General features: G+C 30.1%; 2 pseudogenes; both read left to right on the forward strand.

Annotated features, from left to right (window-relative positions):
• Positions 1-6,590, forward strand: part of LOC107857768 — a 9,859-nt pseudogene extending 3,269 nt beyond the window's left edge.
• Positions 6,591-6,686: 96 nt separating this feature from the next.
• Positions 6,687-7,305, forward strand: LOC124885229 (annotated as a pseudogene).
• Positions 7,306-14,772: the final 7,467 nt, after the last annotated feature.

Here is a 14,772-nt window from a genome sequence, read left to right on the forward strand (position 1 = left end):
AAAAAAATTAAATTTATCAAAATGAACATCGAGAATCTATTAGTTCTTTATGTTTAATTTATGCCTAAGAATATTAATTCTCAATTAATCAAAAAATATATTTTAAAAATAATGTGATCTTATTGATACCACTACCTTCATTTAACTTTATCAATAATTTCAGCTTTCAATAATTAAAAGATTTTATTGATAATTTCAAAAGCTAGATAAAATTGCTCATAAAAAATCTCATTCAATTCATAAAAAGTAATTAGCAAATATTGAGAATCATACTTCGTTTATCATAAATAAATATAACCTTATACAATTAGTTAAGAGATTTACCGATTAGTTAATAACAGGGGAGTCTAAATAATTCAGTTGATTGTCATCCTGAACTGTCACCATATTTGTAAAGATTTGGTTTCCCACTTCATAATTTCCTTTCTATTCTCTATTTAAAAAAAACAGTTAAACAATTAAAAATTAAAGAAAAAAACTCAATAATGATTTCTCAAATTGTGACACACCACATACAAAATTTCATTTGACAAGTAAAGAAATAAAGTAGTTTTATCAATATCTTTATGTCAACTACATGCCATAATTTTATTGGATTAACAAATTAATTGAAATTACTAAAGTAGTCTTAAGAAAGAAATATAACTATAGCCGTCAAAATATACCATCTTACATAGACTAAAATAAAAAGTTATACCATGTATCCTTTTACCATCATACATACACCAACATCAATTTTCAATTCAGTGACACAAAAGGTAAATGAATATCATCACATTACATATCAAACTAATGCAAAAAAAACAGCTTTAACAACTTTTTACCTTTCAACTCCTTCTGTTGCTTGTTGGTTCTTCTTCAACAAATTCAAAATCACAACATTGGCCTAATGTGAAAATTCTGGATCACACCAATAAAAAAAGATGCAACGAGTTTGAAATAGGGACTTCAATTCATAGAAAATAAAGTTATAAAAATTACTTGATACAAAATATAAAAAACAAAGAATATAAAATTACATACGCCATAGTACTTACAACTGAGGAATCTACGTCCGGAATTGTCATCCGATCATGAAATTCTCATAATTGGAGAAGAACTACATGCACAAATAATTCTCCTATTTTAATTCATGGAGTAAGAAAATTATAATTAAAGTAGATAAAGTAGAAGCAATTGAAATAAAATTATTTTTAGAAATTTTGAAAGTGATGGAGGAGAAGTGATAATAAATAGGAAGAGAAGAGAGAGGGGGCCTTTGAAGTTTTTATAAAAATAAAGAAAAATATTTTTTTTTCATATTTGACCATTGCAAAATATTGATTTGGAAAAATTTTTACTCCATCATGTGTCACATTGAGTTTGAACCCACTTTTTGTACCAGGTGGACCAAAAAGGGGTATGTGACGTATTAAATTAGCAAGTTCGGGGGGGGGGGGGGGGGGGGGGGGAGGGGGGAAGGGTATCAAAGATGAACGATAGTTTAGGTATACATTAAATAAAACATTATAAGTTCAGAGGGTAATTAAAATTTTTCTATTAAATATAACATACATTGAGTCCGTGCTGACACGAATTTCAATATCTAGTACTATATATAAGGGTAATTTCGAGTCCAGAATCAAAGTATGCCCTACAACTAAGAAAAGAACAATTCTATGCCATATAAAAAAAAAGAAAAAGAAAATAGACTTTGTGCACTTATTAAGTGCACAATGCCTTTCTATTTCAATGGCAAATTCATTCACAGCGTTAGAGAAGGTCACACTTAGATTATAATAAAATGTTGAAAAAATATTTTTAAAAATAACTCATTTTTCTTTATTTGATAGAAAATAGTTTTTCTAATGGGTCAAGAAAAATCATTTTTCAATAAAATCTTGTGGCGCGAGTTATGCCCCAACCCCGACAACACTCACCTCACATTATCCCTTATCTCAAATTTCAAAAGCATACTTCACTGTCGCTTCTCTCCTTTTAGGTTTTCATCAAAAGCATATTTCACTGTCGTTTCTTTCCTTTTAGGGTTTTCATCTCTATTTCCTCACTGTGATTTGATTTTGCAAGAATCTCAAAGGTATACTTCATAATTTTATTTCTTCTATAATTTTTGGTAAAAAAAAAATTGTCACATTTTTCTTCTTTCGCTTGTTTGGATTTCTGATTTGAGTTTAACTTTTTTTGAAAGTTTAAATTTTGGTTTAATTTTCAATGCAAATTGGTAAGTTAATGTGAGGTAATTGAACGATTAGCAGTAGACTCAAGCTATATGAGTATCTTAGGACTTTCAAATTTATATGTTTTTTTTCTACAACAGATGGGTTTGACTAACCAAGATGAAGATAATGCAATAATCAGAGCTACAACCACATCTATTTTAGCTGTCAGAGTTACATTTATTGTTGCCTACGAACATCAAAGTAGCATTCCCAAAGAACCTTATATTAGGTTAGATAAGAATGAGTAAGAATGTATTTTATGAACTATGCAATGCATTTAGAAGAATAGTTTATTGTGTTCAACCAAAAATATGTCTGTTCAAGGACAAGACTTGATATTTTTAGGGGTTGTTGGTTTTAATGAACAATTATCATACTTTTATAGGTCAACCGACTATATTCATCGATGCTTCCACACTGTACATCAAGCAATTTTAAAGCTTTATCCTATCCTTGTAAAATCACCGAATGAAAGATATTGAACAATCATCGATATTATTCCTGATGTACCGTGACATACTAAAATTTTATATTTTAAGTCATTTCATAAAAAATACTATATATTATTAACTTAAGTTGTATGTAGGATTGTGTAGGAACGATACATGAGACACATGTGCTTGCATCTGTTCCTATTGAACAACAAAATAGATTTTGTGGTCAGAAAGGCACAACAACACAAAATGTATTAGCTACCATCAAATTTAATTTGAAGTTAACTTATGTGACTACTGGTTGGGTAGTATTTGCACATGATTCTCACATATTAAATTATGCATTGGAGAGACCATATGGTCTCCAAATTCCCCAAGGTATCTTATTCAATATAAAGTAGTTTATAGGAAGAAGTAGGTGAATAATGTATAGTAATTGATTTTATTTTGATTTTGTAGATAATATTAACTTGTAGATGCGGGATATGGACTTCATAAGGGGTTCCTTCTTATCATGGAATACACTATCATTTGCAAGAGTATAGTAATTGTCCTCCCAAAAATGAAAAAAGACTATTCAATCTTCGTCATGCATTATTGAGATCCTTAACTGAGTGTGCCTCTGCTATTCTCAAGAGACGATTTCGTCTGATTGACAATAAACTCTTTTGGGACTTTAAGACACAAGTGGATGTGGTACTAGCATTATGCATTTTACATAATCACATTGTTGATTTGAAGCCAAATGACATGATAATACAAGAAGTAGATGCTGAACCACTAATTCAACCTCAAAATATTCAAATTACTCTTAAGTTCTCAAGGAAGCCAAAGCTATCAAACACAAAAAGAAAGGCAGAAAGAAGCTAGACAATGATCATCAAAAAGAGATGAAATTGCTCATGCCATGTTTGTAAATTATGATAGGCGGAGAAATGGGGAATTTTAGTGTATTAAGAAACTTTGATAGCTAAATCGATAATGCTGCGTGTTTTTTCTTTTGATGTTTCCTTATTTTTTCTTTCTGTTGTAGCTACTGGGTAGATCCTTTATGAAAGAAATACTTCTATGGTTCATTATTATTTTTCTGTTAGCTTTGAGTATTCTTCTTTTTGCTTTTTTGTTTGGTATATGTAGAGTTCACAGGTTTCTGCTAATTTATATTTGTGTTTCATTGAGTATGGCTTGTTCAATGTAGTTTCTTGATTTGTAACAGTAAATCATGGGTAAAAAAAGAGAGAAGCGGTTTAGGTGGTCAAAATTAATGGGATATTTGATTTGGAGATTCTAGCTGATGAAGTGAAGCAAGGTAATAAATCGACTAATCAATTTAAGGCCAACTCATTGAATCGTGTTTTGAATGCCGTTAACGAATAACTAGGAATGATTTGTTCATCTAAGCATGTGGAGAATCATCTTAAAACAATAAGAAACACATGGATTACAGTGCAAACTCTACTAAATAAAAGTGATCTTGGATGGAATGACAACTTGAAGATGACACGGCCAGTCCCAAACTCTATGTTGTCAATATTTAGGTAAAATGGGCTTGTTAGCTTGTTTTTCTTCGGGGGTAGTGGTATGGACTACGTACATTTTACCCTCCCCAGATACCACTATGTGGGAATATACTGGGTTTGTTGTTGTTGTTGTTGTGCTTGTTAGCTTGTTTCCTTGAATTCTTATTTGTTTTATCCGGTATTGATTTCCTTTTTTGAAATTTTGGTTGGTAGTTCTATTTTTTTGACTTTGTTGAATAAAACTGTGTATATATGCCAATTTTTGGTGGTTATCATCGATACAACGAAATATAGAAAATGCTCTATGCATTAATAGAGCATAGAGAGGTAATGTTGGATCCAATGAGCTTCTGGATAATTATACTCAGGCGCGTGTGGCTGCTGCTGATAATGTTGGATCCAATCAGCTTCAGAAATTAGGAAGGGTTCGAGAAGTGATTTTGTTATTCTCTAAGTTGCTCGGACTCTTTAAAAATATTGCCGCACGTGTCAAATTCTTCAAAAATATATTATTTTTTGAGGATTCAACACACATCCATAGATATTTTTGAAGAATCTGAGCAACTTAGATTGTTCTGATGGGTAAGAGTACTATGATGAAGAGGACTATTAGAGTCCATGCTGAAAAAACTGAAAATGAAACCATCCTCAATCCCATCCCTCTCCTTGTTGAAAATGTTAGATTGAGGGTAATTCAAAGGAAGTGAGCGAGGGAGTCGCAAAGTACAAGGTTGGTGCACCTGCTCTTGTTGGTTTGGTTGCACCAGTTGATGTTGTTGTTCCTCCTGGCAACACTGGTTTGGATCCCTCCCAGACCTCGTTATTCCAGGTGCTCAACATCCCTAAATAAGATTAACAAGGGAACTGTTGAAATTATCATCCCTGTGGAGCTCATCAAGAAGGGTGGCAAAGTTGTTTTTTTTGAAGCTGCCCTGCTTGTCAAACTTGGAATTAGGCCCTTCTCATATGAAAAGTTCATGATACTTGTAGCTGGAGTTTGTGTTTAACTAATTGGGATATTCTTGCAGATTTTTTTATTTTTTTTTAAGGCTAATTGGGTTGTGGAGTTTTGGGATTTTGATTGATCTCAAATGGGTTTTGCTAGTTTAGTGATTTTCGTAGCTAAGTGGGAAATTCATGCAGATTTTTCTTTCATTTGCATCTTATAGTACCTTCCACAAAATGAGTAGCTCTTAAGCAAATTTTCTTCTACTGGATAATTGGGTTCTTCTAGCTGTTTATTTTTTATAAATTAAGGGATTGTTTGGTTGAAAAACAAGTTATCTCGGGATTACTAATCTCGAGATTAGCTATCTCAGGATTATTTATCCCACCCTCCAGGAGGAATAAGGAAAACATTACAATTTCAGGATAACTAATTCCAGGATGAGTTATCCCATCCATTTTGTCTCAATCAAACATAGATAAACTCCTCTTCTAAATTAATCCCGAGATTAGATTCTTATCCCTCCTACCAAATGATCCCAAAGTGTTTTACCAAGTAAATGGAACATTATTCACATAAGATGTATTAATTTTAGACCCAAGGAGTGCATAGTTTTGGATGTACATTATTAATCCAAAATGTAATGTCGATTAGTTGCAGGTTGATCATCCCTGCTTCTCTAAAGTTCTTATTTTCTTCCCTTTCTTCCCAAACACAACAAAATAAATTCAATATTGGATGCTTGGTCATGATGGGATGTTTATATTTGGTCTAGATTTTACGAGGAATCTTTTGAATATTACTAGAGATTTCTAGTATTTTAAAACCCCAAATTATTGAACATTGGAATGGAAGGGCGCCAAGTAGAGCTAAATGGATAGTGAGGATTCATATGCCGGTCCGAACTAGCTTGGGATTGAGTGGTCGTTGTAACTAAAAGAAGTATCTGGGAGATGGTTCCTAAAACTTTTTCTTTTATGAACTTCCAGCACCTTCAACCAAAGGAAATCTTCTGAACAGATTTCGGAGTTCATTTGTTCTTGGTTAAGAGTTGGGAACATGCCCCTCTATACTCATTCTTCCCATAACAGAACTAGGATTATTTGATACCAAAACAAGTTTGTTCAGCTTTGTTTAACTATCCAACCCTGTCATATTTCTCCATATGCAGATATGTATTACAACCAGAACTTCTGTTGGCTTGTTACCTCTGTTTATGATAATTAATCTATCTTCAGTTTAAGTATCCTTTTTATTTTCTTTTTTATGTTTTAAGTATCTGAACAATATTTAATTTTAGTTTATAAACTTATTATGGTATAAGTTGGTGGTATTTTGTTTAAAAAAATAATAAAGAAGTCACCAAGTGAGCAAAAAAGATTAAGTTGCAATTTCCTTGTCTGATGACATCTGTGTTAATTTCATTGCTTTCAGAATCAAACCAGCCAATGGGGATGAAATTTTAGATTAAGTTGCAATAAAACTGTCAATCTTGTTCTCTGCTGTTATCTCTTGAGCCATTTTGTAATTGTATGTAAATCTCTTTCTCAATTTTGTTGGATGGTGAATGCAATGCCTATCTGTTCTTCACCTTGTTCACCTTTTTAAGTTGTTGTGCTTGTTATCGTCTGTTTATATTAAATTATCCCATTAGAATCAAATAAACTTGATACCAATTTTTTTCTTTCTTTATATTGTAGGCACATTCCAATCATTAAGTTCATCAACAAAAAAATTAAAATATTTGACGAAATGTCTCTTGTGTGTGGAAATAATCGAGCTGGGGGGATTGTTCTACATCATTTGAAGATATAGATTTGGATTGTTGTTCTGAGAAAGATAATAATAATGACATTGAAGGACCATCCACAGAAAAGGATGTACAAGTCACTGAAACTTCTCAAGTCAAGGCAACTCACAAAAGAAAGCATTCTTTTAAGGTGCAAGATGTCATAGGCGATATATCAATAAAATTTGGAGAAATGACAACGACAATTGATAAGATGATTGATAGTTGCCTAGATGTGACAAAGTTGTACGAAGAAGTTATGGCAATGGAAGATTATACGGAAGAGTTCTTCGGTGATACTTTTGATTATTTGGTGCAAAGCGATACTTTAGCAACAACATTCATGACAAAAAATCAAAATCTCCGTAAGGTGTGGTTGGAACGATTCAAGCGATAACAATAGTTATATGGGTTGGAAGAACTTAGCTTCATAGGGTTTGGAAGCAATTGCTATTCACACACTTTTGTTTTTGACAATATATCGTGTATTTACTACCAAAGTTTTATCTTTTGTGGATTTGAGAGAGTATTGATTAGGAAGCTTGAATTATATAATTAGTAGTTGCTTAAATTTAGTGTCTTGTAATGTTTTGGTACTCTTTGCTTAAATTAGTTCCTACAGGTTGTTGAATTGCTAGAGACGGTGATATACTAGTTAACAGTTAGTATCTTTTCTAGAAAATATTTTTTCACTCACCAATCAAACACTAGAAAATATTTTTCTGAAAAATATTTTCTACTCACCAACCAAAAATCATAAAATATTTTTCAAAAAATATTTTCCATTCACCAATCAAACATGAAAAAAAAGTAGAAAACTAACTTAGTTTTCATGAAAACATTTTCCATTGAAATTTTTTTCCATCATAGCAAACACACCCTTAGGGGTTGTTTGGTTTGAAAGCAAGTTATACCGAGATTAATTATGTTGAGATAAGTTATGATGAGATAAGTTATACTGGATTAGTTATGCTGAGATTATTTTTTATTGAGTGTTTGGTTTGTTATATTGAAAGTAATATGCATGGTATAATTTCTAGGAATAAATTGATTAATTACAAAAATACCCTTCATCTTATTTAACTATATATATATATATATTTCTTTTTAAGCTTTAAATATTCATTCTTAAATTTTTTTATTATTTTTAGAGAAATTAAAATATATAAATAAACATAATTTAAATATTTTACAACCATTTTGAACGGTAAACTGTTCAAAATTTATTTATTTATGAATATATTATACGTTAATTAAACATAATTTATGTGTATGTGAGAATATATTACGTTATATATTATGTTATATATAATTAAACATAATTAACATAATTTAACATAATATATTATAATTAAATATATTAACATAATATATATATATATATATATATATATATAAGAGTAAATACATAATTACACCATTGATTTTGTCCGATATTTGCAAAAAGACACCTAAACTTTTACTTCAACCTATTACCCCACGATTCTTCTTTATTTCGTTGCAAACACACTATTTTGACCCTCTGCGTGTATATACACTCCACAGGCGCGTGAAAGGGCTCGAACTTAACTTTTTTGACCAATTAAAAGCTGTCACGTGTAAAATAATTGATATATAATTTATATTCTTTTAAAAAAAAATATTTTTTTTTTTTAAATTACTACCCCCTCTCCCCCCCCCCCCACCCACCCACCTACCCACCCACTCTTTCTTCTTCAACTCAATTCACCATTAAAACTTCCATTGAAGTTTTTTTTTTTTTAAATCATTCATTAAAACTTCATTTTACAATTAAATCATATCATTTAACTACCCACCATTTCTTCTTCAACACAATGTCTTCTTCAACACCATTAAAGTTTTTCAACACAATGTCACCATTAAAGCTCATCCATTGAAGCTTTGTTTTTTAAAAAAAAAAATCATATCATTGAAGCTCCATTTTCAGTTAAATCATATCATTAACTATCTTTAAAACTCAATTCAATCATAAAACTTTCAATTCAATCATAAAATTATTTTTTAAAGTGATTTGAACCAAAAAAAAAAATAGACGGAAATGCATGCTGATAGAGTGGGGGTTTAGGGGAGATGTTGATGGGGTGGGGGTGTTGGACGGGAGGTGGGGGTGGAGGGGAGTTGAGGGGGGAGTTGCTGGATGAGGCGGGGGTGGGGGCAGAGGGGGTGGGGGCAAAGGGGCTGGGGTAGGGTGTTAAATTAAATAAAAAGTAAAATTTTATTAAAAAATATATAAATTAAACATATTTTCTATTAAATATTATTAATTTTAATACTTAGATGATTTAGAATAATTAATTAGGTGTGATATAGTAAAATTATGATTGAAACAGCTGAAACAGATATGTCATAAATGTATATTTTATCTTTTTTTTATTAAATATTATTAATTTTTAAATAATTAAATGACATATAATAATTATTTAGGAATAATTCAGTAAAATCAAGGAAGAAGCAGGCACGTCGACGAAGAGGAGCCTGTTTCTTCACGTTTCTAAATAGTAGTAATATATATATATATATATAAGCCTCCATTGTTATTTATCCTTTTTGTCAATTTTTGAACATTTTTCTCTTATATTAACCTCAAAATATTTTGCCACATCAATTACTTTATAATAATCTACATTCATTGCTCAATTAAAAAGAAAATGCATTTAAGAATATTAAAAGGTTATTAGTTTAAAAACCTTTCCTTATCCGACTAATTCAATCCGATTAAACTTAATTCTATAGATGCAAAAAGAAAAAAAAGATAAAAAAAATAAAAATCTATTCTTTTTATTGAAAACATGTTAAATCTCAACTTTATATTGTACTATAAAAGTTCACAAAAATCTTAAGGTCACACACAACAAAAGAAACATACTTGATATTAATTAATATTATTAATAATTAACAATTTATATATAAATAAATCAAAATCATTAGCCAAGGTAATGTGGTACCTCTCTATGTCTCTATTCTTATTTATTTTTTTCTCTTTTTTTTGGGCCTTATATCTCATTTTCTTAATAAAAAATTAATTAAATATGTTCATGGAAAAAAGCCTAATTTAATACAAGCATAAACCTTATTTCAATTAAATGCTTAGTATATAGTATTAGTTATAGCAGTTTTATCCTCAATATCTCTTTCTATATGTTATAATAATAACAATCTCTCTCTATATAATTATATATAGATATCTTTAAATGCCTGCTTAATTAGAAACTAGATGTTCACTGGCCATGCTAGCATGGACCCAATTTATATTATCTTTTTATCTCAATTTATGTAATATAAATAAAATTTTGATAATTAATTATATTTTTAATATACTTTTAGATAATGTAATTTGTTAATTATTACAATTTGTAATACTTTTTGGGCATTGTAATTTATTATTTTAAGATTGTTAGCTATTGTAATCTATAATACTCTACTTGTCAACATTTTTGTGGCATTAATAGTCAATTATATTTTAAAAATAGTTTAAGTTTTTAATTATTGTGATTTATAATACTTTTTCTTCTGTTCTAATTTAAGTGGCACTGAGATATTTCGAAAGTCAATCATATACCACGATTGAAGTTGCGAAGCAGACATGTCTGAAATGACTCATAATAATTAATTAGAAGTGATATAGCAAAATTGCTACAAAAAATACTTGTGAAAAAATTTATATGAGTCAACAAGAGGTAATTTGTGTCTATTTCCCCCTTTTTATTTTATATTATCAAATTTTTAATACTTAGATGAGTTATAATAATTAATTAGGTGTGATATAATAAACTTACGATTGAAGCAGTTGAAGCAGACATGTTATAAATGTCTAATTTACTTTTTCTATTAAACATGATTAATTTTCTAATACGTAAGATCCAACCAAATATCACGATGTGGTGAATCAGACATGTATTAAATAAGTCATAATAACTAATTAGAAGTGGTATAATAAAATTGCTATAAAAAATATTTGTGAATTTTTTTTAAGTGGGTCTCATATAAGATGTCAAGTAATTTAAACCATCAAGAGTTAATTTATCATTTTATTTCTTTTTTATTTTTTATTAAATATTATTAATTTTTTAATACCTAGATGACTTATAGTAATTAATTAGAGGTGATAAAGTAAAATTACGATTCAAACAGTTGAAGCAAATATGTAATATCATAATTATCTATTTTACCTTTTTTATTAAATATTATTAATTTTTAAATACGTAAATAACATATAATAACTATTTAAGGGTAATACAATAAAATCACGAAAGAAGCATGCACGTCGACGAAGAGGTGTCTGCTTGTTCGCGTTTCTAAATAATAGTAATACAATTATAAGTTGAGAAAAAGAAAAGCGTTACTAGCTAACAGGGAGTGCAGACGTGCAACGACCATTCCAACCCATAAATTCTCTATCTATTTTTATCTTAAATATAAGAAGAAATATTTCAATTCTAATTACTCCCATCTTTCTATTCTCCATTTCGGTAAGCCTAATAGTCTCTGTTGGCGTCCTCCATTATATAAAGCACTTGGTGATTCCAATAAGTATTGTTAGGGGAACTAACTTGGGCTTAGATGATGTTCAAGGAACTCAATTTTTTTTTGGACTCCCTAGCCGCTACCAGTTTTACCACAACCTTTGCTCTTCGGGTAAGCATTTTGTGTGCATTGCGTAAACCTTCCACTATGTAATAACCTGCAAACCACGCAGGAGAAGTAGATCGCATTAGACAAGTCCTATGTGACAGATCCGATTCGGAAGGTATTGAGGTGGATCGAACTCAGATCATCTATGTGGATAACCACTGTCACGCCAATTTAGAACCGATCGAAACAGTATACAACATATGGTGGCGTTATGAAAAGATTGTTGTTTGTTTCGTTTTTGAGTCGCCACCTGACTTTTAAGGAAAATTAGGAAAACCATTTTCATAATGTGAAAGCTCTGTTTTTAATATGTGAAAATCAGTGAGATTCTAAGTAAGAGTTTTGGTTACTCGAGGGAAAGATATTAGGCACCCCTAAGAGCCTATTCGAAGATAGTCCTTAAACTTAGTTTTAGAAAAATATTTAGAAAATATCTGCGTAATTATTTGCTAAGAATTGTGAAAAGAAAATCTTTATTTATTTTTCAAGGAAAACTTAAGGTATAAAAATGTAACGCTACCATATACAAGAAAATAATATAGTTATTGTAAAGTGTATATGCGTTTTTATATACAGAAAAGGGAAAGTAACATGATTTATTGTAATAATAACATATATTAGAAAGTATAGAGTCTCATAATTCTATAATAAAAGGAAAAAAAAATGTTTAAGGATATATGGAGTTGAGTATATAACTAAAATCATTATAGAGTAGGCAATAATAATAATAATAATAATAATAATAATAATAATAATAATAATAGTAATAATAATATACTAATACTAATACTAATACTAATACTAATAATAATAATAATAATAATAATAATAATAATAATAATAATATAGCGTATAAGACATATATATCATGTATTTTTAAAGACTTTTGTAATTTGAAAACATGGAATAGAGTTGATAAATAAATATAGTTTGTAGTGCAGGTTAGTTATATTGAGTTAAATAGAAAAATCAAATTTGATCAATGAGCTACTTGCAAACCTAAGCGGTTAACTAATTGAAAACCTATTTATATTGATTTATTTGAAAAATCCTAATTAGATTGGTAAAAGTTGTTAATTTATATTTTGTAAAATAAGGACTAACTAACATTTTATTTCAATTCCAGAAAATGTATTTCCATTTCAGATTATACTTATGAAAAAGGCAAATTTTGCGATTTTTTTAAAAAGTTGATTGTAGGTTAAAGTTGTAAAATTCAGTGGTAAATCATGTGCCATTATTACATCTATGAGTATCGAATGAACACGAAATTGGCCGCATAAAATCAATTTTAGATTATTTCAAGTTTGAATGAAACTAAACAAAGTAAAGTAAGCTATCGATTTCGATCAATGCCTCATAAAAGTACATGATCAAAATAACATAAAGTTAATGAAACAAATGCGAATAAGAAAGTCATGAGAAAGGTAAAGGACTGGATACTATTAAATTCCTATGGAAGCAAATCGCCTCCTAGCGATTTAGACCCTGAGTTATATAAGACGAGTTTTCATCGAAAGTCCAAATCCCAAGTTTACATGTAAAAAAATTATAAGGATTAGAAACCAAACTTGAGTGAGGTAAATGAGTAATGAAAATAATGTACAACCGGTGACGAAATAGATTATGTGATACAAAAATAAATAAACTTAATCATGAACTTAGTAAATTGTCGCCCAAATGAAACAAACATATGCATATTTTAGCATACAGAGCCTTGATAAAGGTACATGCCAACAATGCCACCATATCTCAAACTATTTAACGAAGTTGTTATCTTAATCCAAGGAAAATCAAGAGCAATTCAAGCTTAAATCTTTTCAAAGAATAGGAACGTTACAATATAAAATAATCAAACCAAATCTCCATGCATGTTTACGAGAAGACAAATTTAGAAAAATGCATTGGTGGGGACTTTAGCTTAGGAATACATCATCCGACATTTATAGAATAGAGAGAGATACATTTCTTCCAAATATGTCGCCTATAACCACACGCTCCTGAACATTAAACAACACTCAAAACGTACGCATAGATGTGAGAATGACAGACAATTTTGACATCGACCCTCGATTTAATATAATAAAGTTGCGGAAGCTCAACAAACTTGATACAAAGTTCATAATTAAGGCCAACCTTATTAAACTAACTCAAAACCTTATTAAGCCGTTCATATCGACACAATAAAAAATAAGACAACATTATTTTGAACTCAATTTGCAAAAAGACAGCCAACCTATACTACTTACATGTTCACAAAAATCAGATCGAGCAACAGAAGAATATAAGAGGAATGACTTTCTTCGTGTCTCGTATACTTTGAACATTCACATAAATGCCAATCATGACAAAACGAGCAGCAAATACATTAGTATAGGATGATTTACAAATATTCTTGAAACTAAACTAACTCACATACTTGCCCAAATACACCGAACAAAAGAGAAACCAAAGGCCTGATTTCCCATGTTTCGCATATTTAAGCATGACATGACAATATGTTAAAAAGGACGAAGGCCGAGGCAAAATTGCTTTCTTAGGCTCAATTTTTAGAAAAAAGTAGTAGTTATAAACACACATATACACATGTTTAACAAGCCCATATGTTCGGATGAGAGACAACTTTTCAAATAAAAATTTGGTTTCATTTGTAGAGTTGAAGGAAAACAACAACGATACAAGTTTAGAATTGAGATAAAATTACATATTCATGGAACCGAATGGATGAACGAGAAGGAGATGAGAAGTGAGATAAAGGGAAGATTTTACCTTTTGTTGGGCAGCAAACCGAAGCACCGAAGCCAAGGATTCTCCGCCCACCGAACTAGAACAAGTGAACAACGAAAAGTTTGAAAGTGAGCCGATTTCACTGATGAATGTTTCGAGCTGATTTCTTAACGTTTTCCCCCTATTTTTGAAAATCCAAAAAGCCTCCTCACTAAAGTATGAAATTATCCGTATTTATAGGCAAATTCAGACTTCAAAGTTCGAATTTGAAAAGCAAAATTCGTAGAAATCAACGGGTGGAGAGATGATGAATTTGAATTTCAAAATAATTGAAAGAGACGTCTCCTTTTCTCAAATTCGTTCAATTCCCAGGCCATTAATGATACAAGAATAACATGGAAAGGCACAAAACATGCACCAAAACAGTCCACAAGTTCTAGGAACCGAGGAACCCTTTGATGACCACTCTCGGATTCAACAAATA

This window comes from Capsicum annuum, chromosome 2 (genome assembly GCF_002878395.1).
Source record: "Capsicum annuum cultivar UCD-10X-F1 chromosome 2, UCD10Xv1.1, whole genome shotgun sequence".
Classification (NCBI taxonomy): Eukaryota; Viridiplantae; Streptophyta; class Magnoliopsida; order Solanales; family Solanaceae; genus Capsicum; species Capsicum annuum.